The 25,992-nt window shown below is 46.9% G+C and overlaps 2 long non-coding RNA genes across 3 annotated transcripts in view; one reads left to right on the top strand and one right to left on the bottom strand.

Moving 5' to 3' along the window:
- The window catches only part of LOC308597857, a 30,064-nt gene extending 15,808 nt beyond the window's left edge, over positions 1 to 14,256 (top strand). Inside the window, exons 2-3 of one of the 2 annotated variants that reach the window (XR_014013215.1) lie at positions 5,942 to 6,166; positions 14,160 to 14,256. This is a non-coding gene — a long non-coding RNA (uncharacterized lncRNA). Of the gene's footprint in view, positions 1 to 5,941; positions 6,167 to 7,513; positions 12,326 to 14,159 lie in introns of those variants that run through there. The other variant, XR_014013216.1, reaches the window with a different exon arrangement.
- A 76-nt stretch (positions 14,257 to 14,332) lies between these two features.
- On the bottom strand, positions 14,333 to 16,070 carry LOC308597876. Its single transcript, XR_014013241.1, has 2 exons — positions 15,590 to 16,070; positions 14,333 to 14,921 (listed from the first exon to the last, which is right to left on the bottom strand). It is a non-coding gene; the product is annotated as an uncharacterized lncRNA (long non-coding RNA).
- Positions 16,071 to 25,992: the final 9,922 nt, after the last annotated feature.

The raw sequence follows: 25,992 nt of genomic DNA, 5'->3' as shown, positions 1-25,992 counted from the left end.
TCCGGTCCTGGGTCAAGCGTCTGGAGGCTGTCAGTTGAGGGCGAAGCGGGGTCCAAGGCAAGGGGCCGGGCGTGGTCAGGAACTCAGGGAGAGCAGGTCAGAGTGCTGGCAGGAACAGGTTTCCAACGATGTTGCTCCCGCAACCTGGGACTGGGCTGACTGGCCTTTATCTCCTCTGAGGCCTAGGGCAGTCCCGGCCCACAGGTGACTCACCTCTCCTTGCCTTAAGGCGAGCACTCCTCCTGAGAGTACTTAGTTCCCTCCACCTCTCAGCCCTGAGCCTCTGCAGCTCAGGAGAGGCTGGAGGGTTACTGGACCCAGAGGCAACCTCACCTTCCTCTGACAGGGCTGAGAGAAGAAGAAGAAGAAGAAGAAGAAGAAGAAGAAGAAGAAGAGGAGGAGGAGTTTGGATTTGATATCCCGCCTTTCACTCCCCTTCAGGAGTCTCAAAGCGGCTAACATTCTCCTTTCCCTTCCTCCCCCACAACAAACACTCTGTGAGGTGAGTGGGGCTGAGAGACTTCAAAGAAGTGTGACTGGCCCAAGGTCACCCAGCAGCTGCATGTGGAGGAGCGGAGACACGAACCCGGTTTCCCAGATTACGTGACTACCGCTCTTAACCACTACACCACACTGGCTCTCGCACCTCAGGCAATGGGTCCTCGAGGCGCACCTCAGGCAATGGGTCCTCGATCACCTCTGGAGCCAGAGCAGATTCAGCTGGTGTCTGCTCCTGAGGATCCGGCACAGGTGAGGGCCCTTCAGGTTCAAGCCCCAGCCCCGGCTCAGCCGGCCCTGGAGGCGGGGACTCCTGTGCAGGCTAGGAATCCTCAGGTTCAGCCTTTGAATCTGATTCCCAGGCCATCACAGGTAATAAGTTGCAATTCAGCAACTTCTCTTTCCACTCTATTTCTGAAATTCTTTTGTAATAAGACAGCTACTTTGAGATCTTGTTTAGAATGTCCTGGGAGAGACTTCCGGGTTAGCGCGATCGACTAATGGCGGATTCCCTCTGAGCTCCGGAGGGAATCGGCTCCGCAGGATCGGGTCTTGCCGCTGCGGCGACGCGGGGACCCTTAAAAATCACAGGCGGTGAAGCCTGTGAACCTGGTGACTCGGCGGGCACCATTTGCGCCCCCCGACCCGTGAAGGAGCCTTTTTAAAGGCTTCTGAACGGGAGACTCGGTGAGCGGTGCAGTGCTGTGAGTCGACTGCTTCTCCTACGGAGTGAAGCCACATGCCATGGTCGGAGAGCGCTGACTTCTTCTTGTGAACAATTGGACTTTAAAGCAGTAACCCGTGAGTAGTACGGAAATTGGATTTTTAAAGGAATTTTTTTTATTATTATTTTTGAATTGGGTACGATCGGGGAAGGCGTAAACAGGAAGTCCGTCTCCCCGTCCAATAAATAATCTAAAGCAAGGACTGACTAACTAACTAAGGTCGAGAGGATTTTTTCTTTCTTATTGGGCAAAATATATTAATTTCACGATTTGGCAGTTTAAGTAATTTTTACTGGAGGATAAGAGTTAATTTTTGGAGCTGAAGTGTCACCCCCCCCGGACCCGGGAGTGATCCGCGAGAAAGCCTGTTGGAGAGATACTAAAGAGCTTGACAGCTGTCAAACTAGCTGTCAAGACGGAAAAAGCGAACTTTGTCTCTGCTGGTTATATTCGTTACAATTTGGTTATACCTTGTTGAAAATAAGGAAGAACCGTTACAAACTAACTTGATTTTTGGATTTGAGCTGGAAGGAATACTAAGTAACCAAAATCCCTCTAGAGGGGGTTTTGGGACATTACAAGAATGGCTGAAGGAGGGAAAACTCAAGCTAAATTGGACAGAATTTTCTTTCTCTTGGGAAAGTTACAAGGCCAAATTGATGTTTTGGCTACTAATGTTGCAACCCTGGACTTAACAGTAAACAAGTGCATTGAATTTGATAAGGATTTGATCTGGGAAGCTCATGCAGCTGGACAAGAGGAGAAAGTTGAGAACTTTGAGAGTGTGGAGAAAGAGACACATGTTTTTGAGGAAAGGGAAGGAGGAGATGTGGTGTTGCAGATGACAAAGGAGAGCCAGAGTCCTGACATGATGGCTACAAAGGAAAACAAGAATTGGATGATGAAAATCTGGTCCAAATTCGAGAATGAAGAATGGAGGGATCTCTATATGTGGAGATCTGAAGATCTAAGGATTACAAATTTGATTAAGGTGAAAGCTGGAGCTTTGGGAACATTTGGACTTGAAAGGAGCAAGAAACAAGATTTGGGCTCCACTTTTAAGTATGGTGGTCTGGCTGGAGGAAGCATTGTCCCCATCGGAATAGAGCATCTCCGAGATCTGGTGTTTAATATTAAGGACTATCAAAAAAAACCAGCAGAGAGGAACTGAGAGACAATTAAGGGCCTTGGATGTGAGATCTCCAGGCTGATAGCAGATTAAGACTGATGGACATTTGTTGGGGATTGAAACCGGGAAAGGGGATGGGGTGGTGTTTGGGGATCCAAAGGGTGTATAATTATAATTTGTTTTTCTTCTTTTTATTTTGTTTTGTTATCAGTATGAAAAGTGGGGAATTTGTGGAAGGGAATTTGGGTCGACTTTAGAAAAAAGGATTTAAGAATGAGTATTGAGGTTTAAATTTGGAGGTTTATAAGGTAAAATTGGTTTTTTTTGTTATTGTTTTTAAATGAATTAAGTATGAAAAGGTTAAAAACTGGGGATAAGAACTTGTTGAATTTACAATTTCAATTGGAATATAAGAAGGGGAGGTGTGGGGAAGTCAGGGAAATATGTTATAGAAAATAAGGACTGCAAACTGTATATGTTTTTAATTTTTCTTTTTGTTTTTTCTTTTTCGCTTTTTAAAATGGAAAATTCTTAATAAATATTTATTTAAAAAAAATAGAATGTCCTGGGAGATTGAAGTGTTCTCCTACTGGTTTCACTGTCTTGTGATTCCTCATATCAGATTTATGTCCATTTATCCTTTGGCATAGGGTTTAGCCTGTTTGTCCAATATAGAGAGCTGAAGGGCACTGTTGGCATTTGATGGCATACACAATGTTAGAAGATGAGCAATTAAATAGGCATGAGATGGTATGTTTGATTTGTTGCGGCCAGTAATGGTGTTGTCGTGGTGTATGTGGCAGCAAAGTTGGCAACTGGCTTCCAATATATATAGAATTCTACTTAGCATAGAATCAGCCTCTTCTTCAGGGCTACAATTAGTGTGGGAGAATGATCTGAATCTACGGATGGGGAAATAAGTACAGGAAGTGATGTGGTCTAAACCCCCACTTGAAACGATTTCTGTAAGAATACAGGAACGCATGCTGAAAACAGTGTTAAGATGACATTGGATTACACTCCGCTTATCGAGGGGGTCGCTAGGGGCGCCTTGGAAGATGGCCGACAATACCATCTCTCCGGCTCACACGAGGTAATTAAGGGGCTGATGATGGGAGTAAATCAGCCTTCCAGGGTCTCCCCAGGGGATGGGGAGACACAGCCTCGTCCACGGTTGCCAATAAATCACCCCCGAGTTCAAAAGAAGGAGAGGGTGGGGGCACTGGACGGAAAGCCCTCAAGTGAGATTCTGGATCTCCGGACGCTGCTTCTGAGTGCGACCTAGTTGCATTGCTTAAGATAAAATAATTGGATGTAAAAAGTTTCGAGCGAAGGAAAGGGTGTTTTATCTGCTAATCAAATCTACCGCTGAGAAGTTAAGAGTGATGGGATGGATTGAACAGAAGACTACAGCAGAGAATCACAGCTATGTCGGTATGTTGAAACGGAACGGAAGGGGGGGGGACTTCTTCTTTTTCAATATGTTTTACCTAACAACCCCTCCCCTAGAAGAACCGTCACAATGATTTATAGCAAGTGAGACTGGAAAATAAACTGTGTGGAAACAAAGATTAATTAAAGGCTTTGCTTTGTGGAAGATTTGGAAAGGAAACAAAAGGCTTTTTTGTTGACGCAGTCATAAATCGGGATCCGCCATTACGAGACAGACTTTGTTGTGAGATTTACAGTCAAAGGGGGAGGTGAGCCACTGTTCTGCTATCTTGTTTGGGTTATATGTCTATTTGGCAATATCCCCCCTGGAAAGACTGATTTATGGAGCAACTGGTCTGGGAAAATTAATGAGCAAACGCTTAGACTTTATTTCATCGGAACTGCCGAAATGGCGCCTGCCGCGCGAATAAGACTTTTGGATCAACGTGTAAGCCCACACAGAAACATATTGTTTGCTTCATCTCACTTGTAGAAACAACTCAGAGGTTATTAAGAAGAAAAATGATAACAAGAAGAGTGGAAGATGGGACTTGTGAAATATTAAAGCAGCAGAAATATGAGATGATTGGACCCTTTCTGAACTCGAAGCATGGGTACCCCCAACAAAAATTTAAAATTCGGCAAAATATTTGGATTTTTATGATATGTATTGGTTTAATTTGGAGTAATTAATGTGATATGATTGGATTGTTAAATGGAAAACTAATAAAAATTTTTTTTTGAAAAAGGGATTACACTGCGCTTATCCAGAAATGGCAACGTTTGCTTTAATTTATGTTGTTGGGGTTGTGGTCACACTGGAACATTGCTTCATATGTGGTGGGATTGCTTCAGTTCAGAGATTCTGGACCCAAATTTTTGATACTATTTCCACCATCACCTCTCAGGTACTGTCTCCAGACCCAGCCCTGGTGCTCCTGTCCTTGCAGCCTGGTACCAACTCACCCATCATGCGCAAATCTCTTGCGTTTATGCTACTTACTGCAGCCAGAATGCCAGTGGCTTCCCATTGGAAATCCAATTCACCGCCTTCCTGAGAGGAGTGGCCTGCGAAAGTATGGGATATTGCACTGCCAGAACACCTGGCGCACAAACGGAGAGTCCTTAATAGTTCATCAAAAATAGACTACTTTTATTTGACTTGGTATAAGTTTTTCTCTTGTGCTAACTAGTTTGCACAGCCCAATACACCCCTTGCTCCATAGATAAATATGTTGAGAGGCTTTACCCAGAACTAATTTGACTCACCTTTTTCTTCTTGTATGTGATAAATGTACGTAGCACTGCATTCTCAGTTTTAACCTGGTTTTCCCCTCTCATTTTATTTTTCTGTTTTTATTTTTTACATTCATTATTCTTACTGCATTTCATATGCAAATTTCAATAACCATTCTTTATGAAAAATGACCATAATAATAAAGTTTCTTATTCAAAATGAAAAACTCTTTAATATGTGATACTGAAGTATCCTTTTGGTCACAATATAATGCAAAATATGCCAGCTTTTGGAGGTGCATCTTTTGGACTCCAGTGCTCCTGTGAAATTCTGATGCTTCCCTAGCAACTTGCTAGAGCAGCAAATGGATGATAACATTGCTCTTCTGCAGTGCACACTGTTTTTTTCACAATATGGATAAGCCAGCCAAAGAAATCGCCTGCACTGCAAACCACTTCTTAAAGTCATACATTGTTTTGATGAACCCAAAATAAGCAGGATGATGTTCTGAATCTCTGTATCCCAGTTTTGCTGTCACTGCACTCAATAGGGCTTAAACAGAGGTTAGGCTCCCTGCTCTACCCGTTTACTCCTGAATGTGAGTTTAGTTTGAAATCCCAGCTTTGGAAGGGAAGCATGCAATCCAATAGGAGAAATGTAGGAAAGGAAAACAAATTTGCAATGCTCAGCTCTGCCTTGATACGAAAAGAAACAATCCAAGAATCCTTATTCCATTTCTGTGAAGCAGCTAGGGTTACATTAACAGTTTGTCCTTTAAAAGCATGTTTGCTCAGATTTTTAAGTGTTTGTGTTTTCATATAAACAGGAAACAAAATCCTAAATAGCTCAAATGAAACCAAATCCTATGACTTTTTAAAATTAAAAACAAAACCAATCTCTCTCCTCTCTTTCCCCTATAAGTGTGTGGTTCCTGAGACAAAGTGGGCTGGATAAGTTCAACCTCAGTTCACAGAAGAGAACATTCTGTTCTCTGCACAACAGGCAGGACTGCTGTAAAACAAGATCAACAACATGAGCTCAGCAGCAGCAGAAGCCCCACAATAGAGACGGAGAATTAGTCAGAGGATTGCTCCATCTACATTGGAAACACACAGAGACAGGAGTGCGCATGGATGTGAGATCAAGGTCAGTGAATTAGCTGACTTTCTGCCCTAGGAGCTGTATTGTTGTTCTCCACTTGAAAGGGCTTCTCCCCTCCTCCCTCAATTTAATTATAGCTAAGGCAAGCCCAAGGAAACAATTCTCTGCCCAGTCACAATACGCTCACATGTGCTTTGTGCAGAAGGCAGTTAAAGTGCGTCAGTATTTTTTGTGTCACACGTCTCTGAATGCTGGATTCCACCAAGATCTTTCACTGCCCTATCTTAAACTCATTGATTTCAGTGGGATTGCACAAAATAATTCAACACAGAATTCACCGGCTTAGTGTTTTGGATTAAAATGGACAAGAATCTGTTTCCTTTACAAATGGAGATAAATATTCTACTGTCCCTTCCAATCCCTCATCTGTCCAATTAAACCTATTAGCTACCACATCTTAACCTTTATTATTCAGAATGGTCAGTGATTAACTGTTCACACACTTCCAAGACCTTGCCAAAGGTCAGAAGCAATATGAACCTTATTTTATGTCTTGCATCTTAAAATCCGTATTTGCAGATGCATTCAGATGCCATGCATGAGCTTATCCCACACTGATGTTGCACATTCAGCACAGCTTTGCAAAGCAGTTGGAAGAATGGTCTCTCAAAGGTGGCGTGCACATAATCCATCCGATGTATTTATTCTTAAAAGGCCTAGGGCTGCTCCAAGACACTTTGCTGCTTGCAGCAAGGGGCAAGATAGAAAAAAAAACCTCCCCAAATTCCACATACAGAAACTGAGTGCACTGACAGATGAATCTTACTTCAATGCTGTTGACATGACAGGGTCCTCCACTAGGGTCCTCCACTGCACCTGAGAGCAGCAGACTAGCATAGGCAGCATAGGATAGCCCGGGTGGCCCCTCTTGCCACTCCCTGCCACTCAGCATCCACCACCTGAAGCTGCCTCGCTCTGCCTGAATGGTAGGGCCGGCCTTGAACGGAGGCAGTTCTAAAAGCTGCTGCTTCTGTTACACAATACTGTAACTGCATCCCAGTCAGTTCCATATAGCAAGCAGAGAGCTAATCAAAGACCAGGGCTTGGGCTGGGAGAGGCGATTGGCTGCATAGGCACATCGTATCCTGTGACTGGCCTGACCACAGTATAAAGTAGGTATTTTAGATGTTCAAAAACCACTAGTGTGTAATAATCATTTTTGAAAATTTACAGAACGCATTGACATTTCCTGCCAGGAATTCGTGAGGCAGCTCTTACAATGTGTTTCCTTTAAAAAATAAAATGGGAGTGTTGGAAGTTAGGTGAAACAAGGGAAGTTGTCATCCTCCCTTGTGACCTTTCCATGCAAATTGTAACAAATCACTACCCCAGCAGGCACCAGATTTAGCATGAAGCTCTGACAGCCTTCTTCCTCACAAACTAACCAATCTTTTCTGTCTTTGCATGCCTTGCAAATCTGGGTGCAAGGGCTGTAGAAGGCAAACATTCCAAGCTATGAAGAGGAGTGAGGGAAGAAATCCTGTGTAACAAGAATTGGAAGCGGCATGCCTTTTTTTCCAAAACTGCAACTTGAGGATGTCACTGCGGCTGTTATCACGAAAGCTCAGAATCCTGTCAATCACAGTCAGGACCAATTTGGACAACAGTGCTCCCCACAAGGAGCCCTCAGAACACCTAACCCAGCAGGAGGCTAAGGAAAGGCTTAGGCATTTTCTCTTCCTCTTATTCCAGGCTGCCTGTGCTTTCTAGCCTCACATTCCTCAACAATAGCAGGCACTGAACAAATAGAGTGCATGACAGCGACTACAGGAAATGGATCACAGAGATAGGTGCCATCAGTATAATAACAGCCCCAAATTCCAGGTTCCACCTGATCTTGTCCAACGACATCATATATACAGAGATGATATGTAAGGGGTGGTGATCTGACCACTCCTGAAAAAACCAACCCTGGACCCAGAGCTTTGTGACTGCTACTGCCGGCTCGCAAATACCCCATTTCCAGGACATGGGATTGGAAGGGTTGTAGTGCAACAGCTGCAATGAAACTAGTTCTCTGGACCCCTTCCAACAGGAATTCAAGCCTGGTCATGGAAATGAATTGGCCTTGGTCACCCAGATAGATGGCCTTCGTAGAGAGGACAGGAAGAATATGACCCTGCTATTCTTACTTGGTCTTTCAGAGGTTTTTGATACCATTGACCAAGGCAAAGGCACAGCATGGGAGGGGCGAAGGGGACCATTGCCCCAGGCACAGTTTTTCCCAGGGCACGTTTTGCTCCTCACACCACCCCTGCCAGCCCCGCGCTGCTTTGCTAGCGTGGGGCTGCCAGGGCATCAGGAGGATGCAATAGGCATGTGCCCTTCCCATCAGTCGGATTGGGCAGATTGGAAGGGTGCTTGCCTACCCTGCTGCACCCTCCTCACATTGCCCTCTGTGCCCCGCCCCGCCCCGCCCCCAGCACAACTGGTCAAGCCCACCTCAGACACTGGGAAGATGCGCTTCGCCAGTCGACTAGGGTAGCCTCCCAAACCAACAGTGTAAGACGGATATTGGGGACACTGTTTTGCAGTGACTAAAGTCCTGTCTCCAGAGTTAGTTTCAAATAATAGTGTTGGGTGGTTATCTCTCGGCCCCCTGGCAGTTGTGCTGTGGGGTGCTCTTGGGTAGCATCCTGTCCCTGATGCTGTTGGAGAGAGAGGTTTGGAAGAGAGATTCTTTACTCTCTTATAGCAGAATTAAGCACAATGACAAGTGCTACCAAGCACATTAAAACTTGGTTAGATTTACATCTGCCCTCATCCACCTTTAAACAAACATTCTCCACAAAAATACTTAGGCTAGAATAAATCACCAACACCTAGTATTGCAAATAAGTGAAGATTTTACTCATAGAGTTTCAGGAGTTACAGCAGACAAGTCTCCATCTGTTGGCAGTAAAACAAAGATAAAATGATTCCAAATGCTTCAAAAGAAAGGACTTGGTTTCCTTGCAAAAAAAGATCATGCAATCTTTGGGTTAGCAAAATCAGGCTATGAAAATCTATTTTTGGAGAGATCCAGTTCATTTGGCTTTTCCTGCAGATGAGAGTCTTGCTGCAGCTTGTTCTAGGAAGCAGAGAGAAAAGGAAAGGGGGTGGGAAGCAAAGGCTGCTGGGATCCTGTTAAGCTCCACCCGCAGGCAACTTGAGCTCTAGGTTGGATTGCTGCAATGTGCTTTGTGTGGGGCTGCCGTTTGAGGTTGACCTGGAAGCTGCAGCTAGGGCAAAGTGGGGAGCTCCATTGCTCACTGGAGCAGAATAGCAGCATCCTCTGACCCCACTGCTCCAAGATTTGTATTGGCTGTCAACTAGCTACTGGGCAAGGTCAAGGGGCTAGTTTTGGTATACAAAGCCCTATACAGCTTGGGACCAGGATACCTAAGGGGCTGCGTCCCCTATAGACAGTCAAACATGGCATTCTGCAGGAGAGGGCATCCTGCAGAGACCATCCTACTGAAAGGTCTGTTCTGCATGATGTCAGAATTGGGCTCTTTCCTTTGGAACGCCTTCCCTTTGCACAACAGACAAGCACCTTCTCTATTATTTTTTTAGCACCTGCTAAGGAAATTACTCTTTCAACAAGCCTTCTAAAATCCTAAGCCCAGTTGGTATCTGTCATGGATTTGCATGATTTTATACATGTGTTATTGTTGTTTTAAACTGTTTTTATATTCATAATTTTAATTGTTTGCATATATACAATTGTGTTAACTTTTTTTTTATGTGTGCAACACTTTTATATATGTGCTTACATTGTAAATTGCTTCAGGATGGGAAGCAATTCATAAATGAAATGAAATTTGTAAATAATAGAGGAGATTAAGAAAAGAACTTGCAAAATATATCAAGATAGTTGACAAGCGCCATCCTTGAGTACATCCCATTGAGGAAATATCAGTGCTTAAAGAGAGGAAGAACCAAGTTCTACCATGTGGCTTTGACCTGGCAAAATGCAGTCAAACTTGTAACATACTCATTCCTGCGCTACTACCAATCCATCCACACACACCAAATTTGTGGGCGATACTTCTTGAAACTAAGCCCAGACTAGAAGGCTGTGTTTTACACATTAAATGTGCAGTTCTGACTCACCCGTTGCACAGAATTCATGTTCCTTTTCTCAGGAAGGTTCTTCCATTTTTTAGAGACTACACTTTTACAACACTTGAATGTGGCTTGAAATATGGATGCACAATAGTTCTGGACATCCCTTAGTTCTGGACATTCCTGATTCCTACCACATTGTAAGCTTTGTTAAAGTAATTTTAAACTAAGCTAAGCTTTTCCCATTCCTCCTGCCATTTTGCGAACATTTTGCTGTTGTAACATTCATTCTTATTTCTGTTAATTTTTTGAAGGCTGCATATTTCCCCTTGACAGCACTAGATCATACATCTTTCCTTGTTTTTTATTTTTTTAAGTGAGTAAGCTCTTCCCTGCAGCAAGTCTACTTCTCCTTTCCTATCCATTAGATGAAAATCGGAGGACAGCATCCTACTGGTGCTGGGTTGGAGTTACTGTTAATTCTCTAATCAAATCGCAGCTCAAGTGTCAAGAAAAATATACAAGCAATTCTGTCTGCAAGATCAGTACACACGGAAAATTGTTAAAGTAGGCAGATGACAACTTAGCTAGAAGGAGAAAGCAGCCAGAATTTGCTGGGTATTCACCACACAGAACAGTTCTGACAGATGACACTTCCCCATTGCAATGGCAACGAAGACATTCTTACATTACTGTCAGTGCTGTGGAAAAGCTTTTTAAGATCTCTCCTGCAATTGGTTGGCGTCAATGCAAATTGAGAGCCACCTGCCTGCTAGATGTCCACCTTTCCACTTCACTCCCCTTTGCTCTTCCACTGCAGAGCCCTGGTGCAGTGAAGAATTGAAGCTCTAGGCTTCTTCACATGGCACAAACATTCTAGGGATGAAAAGGCCCATCCTGGCATCCAATAAAAGGTGGTGGGTATGTTTAAGGGTATGTGTCTGATATCAGACAGAGGGAGTCAGTGCTAGCAGGAGCTGATCAGGAAGAGGAAACAGTCATTCATGTGCTATGGATTTTGGAGGGAGCATTTACTGAGCCCTTTCATGGGTGCTATAGGAGGCACTAGTGGGAACAGCTCAGAATGCAGGCACCACTCCGGTGACTCCGGCATAGGTAAATGAGCCATTAAAATGTCTGTCCTTTGGCTCTACCCGACATTTCACCCTGCCAGGTCAGAGTTTGATCTGAGCATGGTCATTATCACTCTTTTGATTCATGTCATGCCTGTGTACCTTGGGCCTGGCATTAGTGTTTGGCATTTCTAGGTATCTGTCAATGTCCATCGCTGAATAGAGTGAGAGGAGTTAGGCTGTTTCTGCTCCCCCACAGAAACCAGCCAGCTCTGCACAGCCCCCAAATGTCTGGAAAAGGCAGTGGGACTAGGACAGTGGGACATTGCTCTTGTTGAAAAATGGGAAATGGTCCCAGAGGCCCCTAAGATGAAGCAGAAACTACTGGGTTGGTCTCCCATTTCCTTTTTAGAGAAGCACCTAGCAACAGCAGAGGATGACACTTCATACCCTCCAACATTTATCCGATGAAAATAGGGACGTCCCATTCCATGACGACCATTTTACTGTATACCCTGGCCATCTGACTATGTTTCCCTAGCCACTCTGGGCAGCTTCCAACATATATAAAAACATAATAAAACATTAAACATTAAAAAAAAAATCCTTCCCTATACAGGATTGCCTTCAGACAGCTTGGGGGGTTGGATAACTCCATACCCTCCAACATTTCTCCAATTAAAACAGGGACATCCAAAGGAAAAGCAGGATATTCTGGGATCAAATGAGAAACTGGGAGACCTTCTATAAATCAGGGGAAAATAGCAACACTTGGAAAGTCTGACACTTTTGCACTCCTTTGGGCCCTTCCAGCATCCAACTCCATATTTCAAAGTGTTAATATCACAGTAAGTTAAGCGGTAGCAAAACCAAAAGAACTACATGACATTTGTTTCCTCTTCTGACACTGGGTGCTGCTCTCATTGGGAAATAGGGGACTCCACCACCACCCCAGTGTTATTACAGGAACGATGGAGGTGATCAGAGGGAGTGGAGCCTGAAAGAGTGAGCCTTTTACTTTGCTTCCTTCAGCCCCTTTGTCTAGGAAACTAGAGATTGCCTTGGGAAGCGTAGCTGGTGGCTGAGTGACAATGCAGCCTCCTCACATTTTAATGGGGGATGAGCGAACATAGGTAGGACCCGACTGTATACATTAGAGTTCATTCTAGAAACTTTATATTATTGAAGTTATTCACAGGGTTGCATCAAGTTTTTGCAGCTCATGTGATATAAATGCAAACCACTTTTGTCTGCTCATCACACTTTTCATGTGCAGCCACTGTATTTAAAAATGCCACCTCCTCTTTCCATTATTGACTGTCATCTGCTTCCACTGACTTGGCAAACCCACAGGAAGGCTTTGATCATGTTCAGATGGGGGAGGAGGGAAAGAACCATATTCTGCTCACCCTTCTTCATGTGAATGGATTATCTTCTGTATGAATACTGTTGCCACATTAGTACCCAAATATTCATAATTAATTTCTGGAAGTATCCATGTTTTGATTTCTGCTTCAAAGGGATTCTTTCAAGGCAGTTTTCTTTGCTGCTTTTATCATACCCAAATGATCTGCAGCCTAAGTTCTAGAGATGCTCTTTTGAAATGAAGGGCTTTCCCCTAACATCAGTGCACTAGGAGAAACACTGGGCACGATCCAGCCAAGTTAAGCATTAGGCCCAACTAAATTCAGTGAGAGTGCACGGATCAGTGGCAGTTAGAATTGCTTTCCTTTGAATGGACCGTCCCCATAATGAATATGTTCTTTTGTAAACCACCTTGGTTAGTCTCTCTCCCCACCATGCCCCAATATTTACTCAACCTCAGTCTTGGTTTCTGTGTTTCCTTTCATAGAATCATAGAGTTGGAATAGACCACAAGGGCCATCGAGTCCAACCCCCTGCCAAGCAGGAAACACCATCAGAGCACTCCTGACATATGGTTGTCAAGCCTCTGCTTAAAGACCTCCAAAGTAGGAGACTCCACCACACTCCTTGGCAGCAAATTCCACTGTCAAACAGCTCTTACTGTCAGGAAGTTCTTCCTAATGTTTAGGTGGAATCTTCTTTCTTGTAGTTTGGATCCATTGCTCCATGTCCGCTTCTCTGGAGCAGCAGAAAACAACCTTTCTCCCTCCTCTATATGACATCCTTTTATATATTTGAACATGGCTATCATATCACCCCTTAGCCTCCTCTTCTCCAGGCTAAACATGCCCAGCTCCCTTAGCCATTCCTCATAAGGCATCGTTTCCAGGCCTTTGACCATTTTGGTTGCCCTCCTCTGGACACGTTCCAGTTTGTCAGTGTCCTTCTTGAACTGCGGTGCCCAGAACTGGACACAGTACTCAAGGTGAGGTCTGACCAGAGCAGAATACAGTGGCACTATTACTTCCCTTGATCTAGATGCTATACTCCTATTGATGCAGCCCAGAATTGCATTGGCTTTTTTAGCTGCCGCGTCACACTGTTGGCTCATGTCAAGTTTGTGGTCAACCAAGACTCCTAGATCCTTTTCGCATGTACTGCTCTCAAGCCAGGTGTCACCCATCTTGTATTTGTGCCTCTCATTTTTTTTGCCCAAGTGCAATACTTTACATTTCTCCCTGTTAAAGTTCATCTTGTTTGTTTTGGCCCAGTTCTCTAATCTTTCAAGGTCGTTTTGAAGTGTGATCCTGTCCTCTGGGGTGTTAGCCACCCCTCCCAGTTTGGTGTCATCTGCAAATTTGATCAGGATGCCCTTGAGTCCATCATCCAAGTCGTTGATAAAGATGTTGAATAAGACCGGGCCCAAGACAGAACCCTGTGGCACCCCACTAGTCACTCTTCTCCAGGATGAAGAGGAACCAACTCCTTTGTAGGTGTAAAGCTAAAGGAATTTGTCAGGGGGCTGCCAGCTTTCAGAACCAACACACATGGCAAAAACTGCACGTCTACAATAAATGAGAAGTGACTTCACAGAGACAATTTGATTTATACTACCCCCCCACACACAAATTTTCCAGGTTCTTAAATTCTAGCAACACTAAAGCAATTTATTCTGCTTGCAAAGGATGATTTATTCCAAGTACTGTTGTGGCATTGCATAAAGCATTACACATATGCAGGGCTGGCCCAAGACATTTCGTTGCCTGAGGCAGAGCACCAAATGGCATCCAGCAACCACCCACCCACCGATCAAGTCGTGGTGTAAAGGATCCAAGGCCAGCCAAGTTATTTTGGCACCTGGGTCTGAACATCCCACAAGAACCTCTCCCCCTCCCTGGCAGAAAAACACAACAACAATAAATAAAATAACTCACAATTTTCTGTCTTTTCATAGCACCCAAAACCCACAGAAGTTGACTAGACCATGAAGGTTATGCCACAATAAATTTCTTAGTCGTTTTACAGTACTACTTGCTTCTTGTTCTGAAATCCAAATTGTGAACACAGGAACACAGTATTAATTTTAAAGGTTTACCGTATTTTTCGCTCTATAGGACGCACTTTTTCCCCTCAAAAAATGAAGGGGAAATGTGTGTGCGTCCTATGGAGCAAATGCAGGCTTCAGGAAGCTATCCGCAAGCCTTCGGAGCGCGGCGGGAGTGCCTGCCGGGCTCCGAAGGCTTGTGGATAGCAGCCTGCAGCCCGAAGCCCGGGGAGCGCAGCGCCAACTCCTGCTGCGCACCCTGGGCTTCAGACAGCTATCCGCAAGCCTTTTCTTTATCCCCCCCCCTAAAATCTAGGTGCGCCCTATAGAGCGAAAAATATGGTATTCTCATTTCACTTTTTAATATGTGTACTTTTTAATATGTGTTTCACACAGCCTCTTCTGACTCATGGAGCGGAAGAGCTATGTATAATCAGTGTACTGATGACATCTTGATCCAAAACTCTAAAGGAGCACTCCCACTGGCTTCATATGCACATTATAGGAACACGGGTGGTGCTGTGGTCTAAACCACTGAGCCTCTTGGGCTTGCGAATCAGAAGGTTGGCAGTTCAAATCCGTGCGATGGGGTGAGCTACCGCTACTCTGTCCCAGCTCTTGCCAACCTAGCAGTGCGAAAGCACGCCAGTGCAAGTAGATAAACAGATACCGCTGTGGTGGGAAGGTAAATGGTCTTTCCATGCGCTCTGGCTTCCATCATGGTGTTCCATTGTGCCAGAAGCAGTTTAGTTCTACTGGCCACATGTCCTGGAAAGCTGTCTGTGGACAAACGCCGGCTTCCTCGGCCTGAAAAGTGAGCTGAGCGCAGCAACCCCATAGTCGCCTTGGACTGGACTTAAACATCCAGGGGTCCTATACCTTTTTACATATTTAACAGCACTGGGGAGAAAACAGGATGATGTGGAACCCCATAGCAAAAGTGCCAGGGGGCTGAGTAACACTCACCCAGCGCTACTCTCTGGACACGAGTCTGAAGATACAGATGGAACCACCGTAATTCAGTGTCACCACCAACTTTGCAAAGCAAGGGGTGTTGGTGACCAGTCTATAGTTATTACACTGGGGCTAGAGTGGGTTTTTTAGAAGTGGACGCACCACCACCTCTTTAAAGACAGTAGACTCCACTCCATCATGCAAGTATCTGCTTACCACACCTCTGACCCATTCAGTCACCCCACACTAGCTAGCTTTAATAAGCCAGAGTGAGCAGGTATGCTGTCCATATCATCAGGCTGCATTGACTGAAACTGATCCCACAACACGGAGCTCAACATTGCATTGGACATCTCAGTTGGCCCTGTCACACTTGCAGCACCTCAACTGTCATCCAGTTACAGTTGGTCACGTGCTCCAGAGGTCCACCTTGCTGAAACTGATCCCACAACACGGAGCTCAACATTGCATTGGACATCTCAGTTGGCCCTGTCACACTTGCAGCACCTCAACTGTCATCCAGTTACAGTTGGTCACGTGCTCCAGAGGTCCACCTTGCTGAAACTGATCCCACAACACGGAGCTCGACATTGCATTGGACATCTCAGTTGGCCCTGTCACACTTGCAGCACCTCAACTGTCATCCATTTACAGTTGGTCACGTGCTCCAGAGGTCCACCTTGCTGAAACTGATCCCACAACACGGAGCTCGACATTGCATTGGACATCTCAGTTGGCCCTGTCACACTTGCAGCACCTCAACTGTCATCCAGTTACAGTTGGTCACCACGTGCTCCAGAGGTCCACCTTGCTGGACAGGAACAACCAACCTCCAGACTACACGAAACAACTCTGCCAGACAGTTTCCCAAGGATGCCATAGGGGCAATGAAGGAGGATCTCTTTTCTTCCCTCACTGCTACATAGTAGGCCCATTTATGAGCTGGAACATGTACTCAGTCAGCTCCTTAGAGAGATTTACACCACTTACACTCCAACCACTGCCCAATCTGTTTCATCAATCACAGCTCCTCATTATACCAAGGACCAAAATGAATTCCACAGCACCAGATCATGTCAATTGCCCTTGTACACAGCAGTGACATGGAAATCCAATCTACTAGTAACATTGCAGGACAGACTTATCCCACATGCTTTGTACCCATAGCTGCTGCAGGTACATCACCTTTGCAGCCCATGGCTATGAACAGTTATGGACCTAAGTTACTTGAGCTGTCAAAATGATTTTTTTATTGAAAGGGGGTGATTCAATGAGCTAATATTAAAATATTGCTTCTTTTGATAAATCAACAGTTGGCATTTTTCTGGTTCCATACCACAGCTTGTACTAAGTGAAGAAACAAAGTCATTGCCAGGAATATCAACTCACAGATACAAATACAACTGTTGAAATATCCAAGCTCTGAAACTTGCCACTGCCTCTGCTCTGTTTCCAGCTACTGGCATAGGAGCAAGTGATTACTAGGGTGATGGATTATCCGAGAAGGTCTAAAGTTCACAGGACAATGGTTCTTTGCATTTATGCTGAAGGGACTGGATGGACTTTTCCACATATATCCTGAATTTCAACAAGTAGCATTTTGGAATTAAAAGCCAGCAACAATGTGCTGCAGCAGTCATTGGATTAAACATAATTCAACAACAAAGCAGCTGGAACTGCAAGGTGCCTAAGATAGTTGATGCCCTATACTCTTCTCACCCCCAGAGGCAGAATGTGGTGACTACTTCAGTTGACGAATGCTGGCAGTGGGGAGCAGGGGCAGCTACCTGGTTGTTCCTGCTGAGCCCCCTGGCTCTTTCCTTCTGTAGGAGGACCCACAGCTGTGTGACCTAGCCTGTGCCTCCAGAGCTAGCCTCCTGCCCTCAGGCCTGGTGGAGTAAAGTTTAACAGCCACTCTTGGCAGCTTCTGCATGCAGAAAGTGGGTGGGAGTGGTATAATTGGAGCAAACACAAATCTGTGGAAAAGCTAAATTGCCATTTCTTGCGCTTCAGCTTTAAAGAGAGAGTTTTTACAGGGAAAGGTGGGACATGGAACTGCAAAGCATGGACCTGTGCAGAGCAACAGGTGTGTTTCCGAGCACAATTCAAAGGGTTGGTACTGACCTTTAAAGCCCTCAACAGCCTCGGCTCTGTATACCTGGAGGAGCGTCTCCACCCCCATTGTTCTGCCCGGACACCGAGGTCCAGCGCCGAGGGCCTTCTGGTGGTTCCCTCCCTGTGAGAAGCAAAGCTGCAGGAAACCAGGCAGAGGATCTTCTCGGTAGTGGCGCCTGCCCTGTGGAACACACTCCCATCAGAAGTCAAGGAAATAAACAACCACCTGACTTTTAGAAGACATCTGAAGGCAGCCCTGTTTAGGGAAGTTTTTTTTAATTTATTGTTTTATCCTGTTTTTACTATTCTTCTGGGAGCCGCACAAAGTGGCTGGGGAATAAATGTGCCAGATGCACGGGGTATAAATAATAAAATTGTTGTTGTTGTTAGGATAAGTCTTAGATTCCGATCACAGATGGTACTCATCATCTTTACCATGGGATATGCCAAGCAAAGGAAAACACGGAGCTGGAACAAGGAGTTGTGTGCCATATGCAGGCTCCCGAGAGGTCCAGGAGAGCCAAAAAGGTGCCCTCTCCCTCTCCCCAAACCATCCACTAGGGCACCAACCAATCCTGTTTCCATTCCATAACTAGATTAAAATGGATCTAAATGATCACTTTTCTCCAAGACTGTCTGGAAGAGACTGCAAACCTTAAGGTGACCTTCCTCAGATGGTGAGAACAGTAAATTGAGTTTACTTCCTGACAATTATTTATGATATTTGCTACAGTTTATAAACAGGAAAAGTATCCTCATCGCAATACAACGTAGAAATGGAGCTGCATTTGTGAAGTGTTTTGGGGTAAGGTTGGTGGGAGGAGGGGAGTCAAATAAAAGGCATGCAATGCTGACCTAATTAAGACTGCTAGACTGAAATGAGGTTCCAGAATCCAAATAAGCAGACGAGAATAGATTAAGCTCTGCCATTTCACTGTTGACTGAGTAATAGACCACACATTTCATTTACAGGTGATTTGCACAAAAACAGGATTTTGTGCCAGCACTCAGTTAGAAGAGCTAATTAATAAAAATATTTTAAAAGGATAAGACGCAACAGAGTTGATAAGCCAGTAGTACCGTATAAAATCCAGATGTGTCATTTGCAGCTCCTTGTAAAGAGTAGATCTCCCTGGTAACTGTTGGTGTCACAGTTCATCTCTTGATTTCGCAGGCCTTTACATGAACTTTACAGGTAGGCCCTTTACATGAACTAGGAATAAACCAGGAAGTCTCTGATTAAACAGTGTTTCCCCTTTAGTCAAAATTGGGAATCTATGGTTAGCATAAACCAGGATCTTAAACCAACTGACAGCTGTGAAGGGAAGAGTGATCCTTCACATCTCATTGCTCAGTCAAGCTAGGTTCACCTGAAGTGGGCCATATGGTCCTCTGCTCTTAAAACCTATCTAATGTGAAAGTGGGTGAGCTGAATAGGATACCAGCTCAGGGTGCAGTCCTATACATCTGGGGTGGTAAACTTCAGCCCTAGGGCAAAAGGTGATCCTCAAGCCCTCATGACTCTTCCCCACGCCCAGCACCTTTCACTGACTCTGCTTGGCAGCTTCCTGGAGGGCTTTTGCCCCAGTGGAATGTCTCTTACTTGCTTGACTAGAGGCTGGTAAGAAGTGTGTGTGTATACATATTTTTTGCAGATGGAATGTCACCTACTAAAAACAGGTAAGAGTCACCTCAATTGCTCCTCCCACTTTGCCTTTGACCGCCCCCATTGCTGACATGCAGTACTCCAGAAGGGAACGTGCCCCTCAGGCTTTAAAAGGTTCCCCACCAAGCAGGCATGCCTAGAATTGCACTGCAAGTGGTCTTGCACTCGCTTCCACCTTGCACCACAGTAGCAACCATGCAACTGCATTAAAGCATCTAAACTCTGCAAGATCCCAAGTAAGAGCCAGTGTGGTGTAGTGGTTAAGAGCGGTCGTCTCGTAATCTGGGGAACCGGGTTCGCGTCTCTGCTCCTCCACCTGCAGCTGCTGGGTGACCTTGGGCCAGTCACACTTCTCTGAAGTCTCTCAGCCCCACTCACCTCACAGAGTGTTTGTTGTGGGGGAGGAAGGGAAAGGAGGAGGTTAGCCGCTTTGAGACTCCTGAAGGGGAGTGAAAGGCAGGATATCAAATCCAAACTCTTCTAAGGCAAATATGAGGTGTGGCATGGGAGATGCAATGGCATTGTGTTCGTGATCATGTCTGAATAATGGTTTCTAGAGTTAGGATAGGATACTGTTGCTTACTGATTATCTTCCTTTTCACCATTGTATTCCTTCTTCCCTCAGCGGAGTTCAAGGTGCCATGTTGTTGTTTAGTCGTTTAGTCGTGTCCAACTCTTCGTGACCCCGTGGACCAGAGCACGCCAGGCACTTCTGTCCTCCACTGCCTCCCGCAGTTTGGTCAAACTCATGCTGGTAGCTTTGAGAACACTGTCCCACCATCTCATCCTCTGTCGTCCCCTTCTCCTTGTGCCCTCCATCTTTCCCAACATCAGGGTCTTTTCCAGGGAGTCTTCTCTTCTCATGTGGTGGCCAAAGTCTTGGAGCCTCAGCTTCAGGATCTGTCCTTCCAGTGAGCACTCAGGGCTGATTTCCTTCAGAATGGAAAGGTTTGATCTTGCAGTCCATGGGACTCTCAAGAGTCTCCTCCAGCACCATAATTCAAAAGCATCCATTCTTCGGCAATCAGCCTTCTTTATGGTCCAGCTCTCACTTCCATACATCACTACTGGTCAAGGTGCCATACACAGGGTTATTCCATTTCCTCTTCACAACCACCTGAATAAATTACAATAAGAAATAATGACGTACCCAAGATCATCCAATGAGCTTTTAGCACCACCTTGGCCACTGAGTCTTCTTTGTGCAACCACATGCTGCATATGGTTGTCTGCAGAGACATTCCAGTGAGGGAGCACTTGCTCATGCCTGGGAGCTCCACACAATCAGGACACCTGCCCAACCTCAGTCGTGTGGTGCTTCTACATGAGCAGGTGTCCATGTGCTGGAACTTCTCTGCAGACCACTATCCCATCCAGTCATTGCAGGAAGACCTGGTGGTGGGGCAAGGCTAAAAGTGCAGCCCTGCTCTGCTGTCAGTGCAAATATGCCCTGCACACTTGTTAACACATGAGACTCTTGAGATGTAGAAATGTGCAGCTGTAGAGCTTTTTAGCAATGACCTCCCTAGCTATAATCTCCTAAAGGGAGGCCTGTAGAAAACACAGAAATGCACTATTGACACTTAGTCAGAAGTTGGGCATATTGTTTGAGGAACTGCCATGTCAAACTTTGAAGAGGTAGAAGCAAATTTGGAGACCTATGAAACCAGTCAGGCTGTATAAGAAACTGGGCTGCAAACAGTCCTGTGTGAAGCTCATGCCTTCCCATTATCTCCATCCTGTAGTTCAAGCTTCAAATAGGTAAGAGGACCACTTTTCCCCATTACTCCATCTAAGTTACTCTGTGGATGTCCTTGTGGCTATTTTATAGGTTTGTCAAATCCATGTGAGATGTGCATGTGCTAGCCTGTTCTCACAGATGGCACTATCTTCTCCTGGCGAGGGGCTGAAAGGAGCAAATTCTGAAAATGTTGCATTATCTCCTCATTTAGGAGGAGAGCATTTAGGGACTGTAATTAAGGAGGTGTTGGAAGGTTTTTACATCACGTTTTTCAAGAAAGGTTTTGCAATATTGTTCTGTTTGGAGAAGTGCTATCCCTTTGGATCGTTCTCCCCGCCCCCCGCCCCCAAAAACGTCTGGCTGAGAAACAACACTCACTCCACCCCCCGCCCGCCCGTCTGCCTGCATGTGTGCTTAGGCCGCCCGAATGGAGCGTATCAAGGGGGCGCCCCCATCCTTCCCTTCCCCGCCCCCCACGATTCCTCTGCATCGGCCCAGATCTCAACTCCCGCCCGCCCTGGAGGAGGTAAACAACCCCAAGCCGCCGCCTCCTCCTCCTCGGAGGCTCCGCAGCGCCGCCTGGAAGCGCGTCTCGGCTCTTGGGCTGGAGGAGGAGGAGGAGGAGGAGGAATCTCCCTTCCAGGGGGGGCGGGCGGGGGGGGGGCGCCATTCCTCCGCCGTCCCTGCGGAGAGGCAAGGGACCTTCCCCGCCCCCCGCCCAGCAAGCCCCAAGGAGGCGGGAGGCGAGCGGCAGAGCCCGGCCTCGGAGCCCCCCGGCTCCCTCCCTCCCTCCCTCCTGCGGGGGCGCCTGCGCAGAGGGAGGGGCGGGGGCCTCGCGCGCGGCGGAGTCTGCGAGGCGAAGGGCGGGGCTGGCCAAGGAGGGAACAGAGGGTTATTCGAGGTGAAGCGGGGCGGAGACGCGCGGGGGGCGGGCCGGGGGCGGGGCCGGGGAGGGAGGGAAGACGAGGCGCCGAGAGAAGCGGGCGGGGGGGGGGGCGTGTGCCCCATTCCTCGCCGCTTGGCCGCGGGACCCGCACGGCTCTCTCTGGGTGGTTCGGGGGCTGCTTCTTCGGGGGGGGGCTCGGCAAGGGGGTCGTGCCCGTGGAGCACGTGTCAGGTCACCTCCAGCGGGGGACCAAGGTGGGGATCTGGTGACTGAAGCGAGGCAGCGTCTCTGATGCGGGGGGGGGGCGGGGGGGGAGGATGGAACAAAGTGTTCGAAAATCCAGCCCCGGGAAGCGCATCCCTCTGACTCACAGGGAAAAGCTGCAGGCAGGAGCAGCAGCAAAACAGCCCCCATCCCGGCCAATGTGTCATTTGCGTACATGCGTGCTACGGGGGGGGGCGGCCTTTTTCTTAAGAGGAGGGCCCTGTGGTGCCCCCCAGCGTGTACTGCTAGGTCTAATCGTGCTATTTATAAATATGTACCAGCCCGGGTTTATTTATTTCTCTCTCTCTCTCTTAAGCCCGCGTGGGCGGCGTATCCTGAAGCCCCCTCCCCCCCCCGCAAGTAGGTGGCTGCGCGCGTGAGAAAGCGAGGGGGGAGCGGCCTCCTCTTCCTCGCAAGCAAACCATCCGCTCTCCACGCATTCGCCCTCCCTGGGAGCTGTTATATGGGGGGGGGCGGAGAGGGTGTGGGAGGCACCTGATTGCAATACTTCATTTATGCCGAGCAAACGTGCCAGGTTGTCAGATCTTGCATTTGCCATCAAAAATAAAAAGTACAGGGAGCCCCGCGGGGGGTCGCAGAGAAGGTCTGCAGCAGCTTCCCCGGCGCCCCGGGGCGAAAAAAGGGACGCGGTGATCCGACGTTTCCTCCGACTGACATGCAGGCTGATGACGGCCGGGGCCAGAGGTCACGCAGCCCCCCCCCTTTGCTGCCCCCCTCCACCCCACCCCTGCCTGCCTGCCTGCCTGTCTCTGAGGTGGAGGTGCTAATTTCAGTGCGGCTCACGTGGGTCCGGGCTCCCTGCGCTTCCTGCACGAGCTGGGGGCGGGCTTACCAGCCCCCAATCTAGGGCAGTTTGTTCAACTGCAGTAAAGGGAGCTCGATGTTCCAGCAGCGAAGGGATTTCTGAGAACTGGGACTGTGTCCTCAGATGAACTCTCCTCCTCCTCCTCCTCCCCCTCCCTTCTGCTGCCTGCAGAACAGCCTTAAAAGGGCGATGTCTGTACTTTTGCCTGAGCAGCGCGTGGCTTCGGTGCACGTACATCTGCAGCCTGCAGTGCAGTCGCTTGGTGAGGCCCCACCGCCATTCGCTCTGCATTAAAGAGGCGAAGGCTGCCGAACTTCGGCAAACAAAGTTGCGTGGAGGGGCTCGGGGACGCTTCGGGGACCTCAACTTCTCCGTGTTGTAAGAAACGTGGTACACGTAGCCAGTTCCCTATACTGTACGTGCAAGCAGCCGAATACTTGCTCCCATCCCTCGATGTGGAGAATTGTTCTTCCTGTAAGGCAGAGAGCTCCGTTTCAGCCCTCCCACCCCTTCGCCGCCCCTCCCCGCCTCCGCTTGCTGCAGATTGCCTGTGCAGAGTACATTTCCTAAAATGTGTCATTAGCAGAAGCAGTTGTACTAGGGCAGTTCCGAAGAGCCTTGCATCCCTTCATAATGCCTCGCCTCACTCAAGACAGACAACAGGATCAATTCCCTCTTTGTCTCTTCATCTCACATTCTTCAGTTCTTGCCCACCCACCCAACGCCTTGGAATGTTCTTCCCATAATTATGTCCAAGGCCTCACCCACTTTTTATTCATATCCCTTCCTAGGACCTTCAGATAGGGGAAAGCTGCTAGATTCTTCATGTGTTCCCTGCATGTCCTCCTGTGCTAGTAAACACATCAAAGTTGAATATGTCAAAGGGGTTTTTAGAATAAGCACCACTCAGTGGATAATACTGGCGACAAGGCCAAATGTAGGGGAAGGTGACCCCAGGAACCACCTGCTGTGTTGAGCAAGGGGTCTGCAGGGACACCTGCTATCCTCTATCCAACAAAGTCAAGGCGCTGCCCTCCACATGTTGTTGGACCATAACTCGCATGATCCCTGACTCTTGGGCATGCTGGCTGAAGCTGATGGGACCAGGAGTGCATCAACCTCTGGAGAGCACCGTGTCTGCTCTCTGCAGGCTATCTAGTCCACTATCCACTCAAAAGCAGAAACAAAGGGCTCGGGCCAGTCCTGGGGAATCTGTCGCTCCCCATCCCACCTGCAGGGCTCCAACTTCCATCAGCCACAGCTAGCATGGCAGGATGGGAGTTGGAGTCCAACAAAATCCGTAGGGCTAAAGGTTAATCACTTCAGGTATAAATAGTTTACATGGCATGATCCTGGCATGCAAATTTATTCCCTGCTTGGCAGGGGGTTGGACTCGATGGCCCTTGTGGTCTCTTCCAACTCTATGATTCTATGATTCTATGATTCTATGTCTGCAAATCACAGAACTCATTAAATGAGGGGTGTATGAGTAATTAAAATAAGGTATTTGAAATTAGAGGAGGGTGCACAAAGGATGGTTCTTGCCCAGGGTGCCATTGAGTGTTGGGCAAACACAGATAGCCGAATATGGCCAAATGCTCTCTCTCTGTCACTGGCCTTGGCCTTTGGCTTCACATTCCCAACTCTAAAAGGAGAATAATAGGCTCGTTCATGAGGATACTGTAAGATTGAGCTAATACTTCAATGTGAAATAGCATCTGAGACATAAACCTCACTATTTTACCTACCAAACACCACGGCACCTTGTTTCACTTTATTTTGTTTTAGTTCTCTTTCAGCATCCTAGTACTAATACTATTCTATTTATTATATACTTACATTTATTTTAGGTTGTCAATTACATGTTTACTAATATGTGGACAGACAGCTGGGTGCCCTACCATGTGAGAAGAGGATGGCCTTGGACTTGTATGTGGGAGGGTAACACAAGAGTGCTCATATAGTAGATCTTCACTCTCACCCCTGCTCAGGTGGGGAGGGGGGGCCATTTTGTGGATGGCCTCAGGTGCCAAAATGTCTTGAGCCAGCCCTGCACTTTTACCTCAGGTCTTGTGTGTGGAAAGAACACTGCTCTAAACCTAAAATTGTATTGGGGTTTTGTCTGTTACATTGCAATATCTCCTTTCACATATCAGTAGTGTAAGAAATGGAGCTCTGTACTGATAGCTGTGAATGATCACTTCAGAAAATTCAGCTGCCCATATTAAATCCTCCGGCTCTCTCAGGCTGCATCCACATTAACTCATTTGCAACACAAATTGTAGCTACACTCAATATGCCAGCAAATATGGAAAAAATCAGCAGTGGCCAGAGGATTGGAGATGATCAGTCTACATCCCAATCCCCAAAAAGGGCAGTGCCAACTACCGCACAATTGCGTTCATTTCACATGCTAGCAAGGTTATGCTCAGAATTCTACAAGGCAGGCTAAAGCAGTATGTGGACCGAGAACTCCCAGAAGTACAAGCTGGATTTCAAAGGGGCAGAGGAACCAGAGACCAAATTGCAAACATGCGCTGGATTATGGAGAAAGCCAGAGAGTTCCAGAAAAACATTTACAGTCATACCTCTTGTTATGTCCGCTTCATGTTACGTTCTTTCAGGATATGTCCCACGGCGACCCAGAGGTACCGGAAAGGGTTACTTCCGGGTTTCGCCGCTCGTGCATGCGCAGACGAGCAAAATGATTTCACGCGCATGCGCAGAGGTGGCAAATCATGACCTGTGCATGCACAGATGCGGGCTGTGTTCTGCTCATGTTGCGAACGGGGCTCCGGAACGAATCCCATTTGCAACCAGAGGTACCACT

This window comes from Podarcis bocagei (assembly GCF_964188305.1).
Source record: "Podarcis bocagei genome assembly, chromosome: 11".
Taxonomy (NCBI): Eukaryota; Metazoa; Chordata; class Lepidosauria; order Squamata; family Lacertidae; genus Podarcis; species Podarcis bocagei.
The sequence above is the reverse complement of the archived record's forward strand: the minus strand, read 5'-3'. Positions and strand labels throughout refer to the sequence as shown.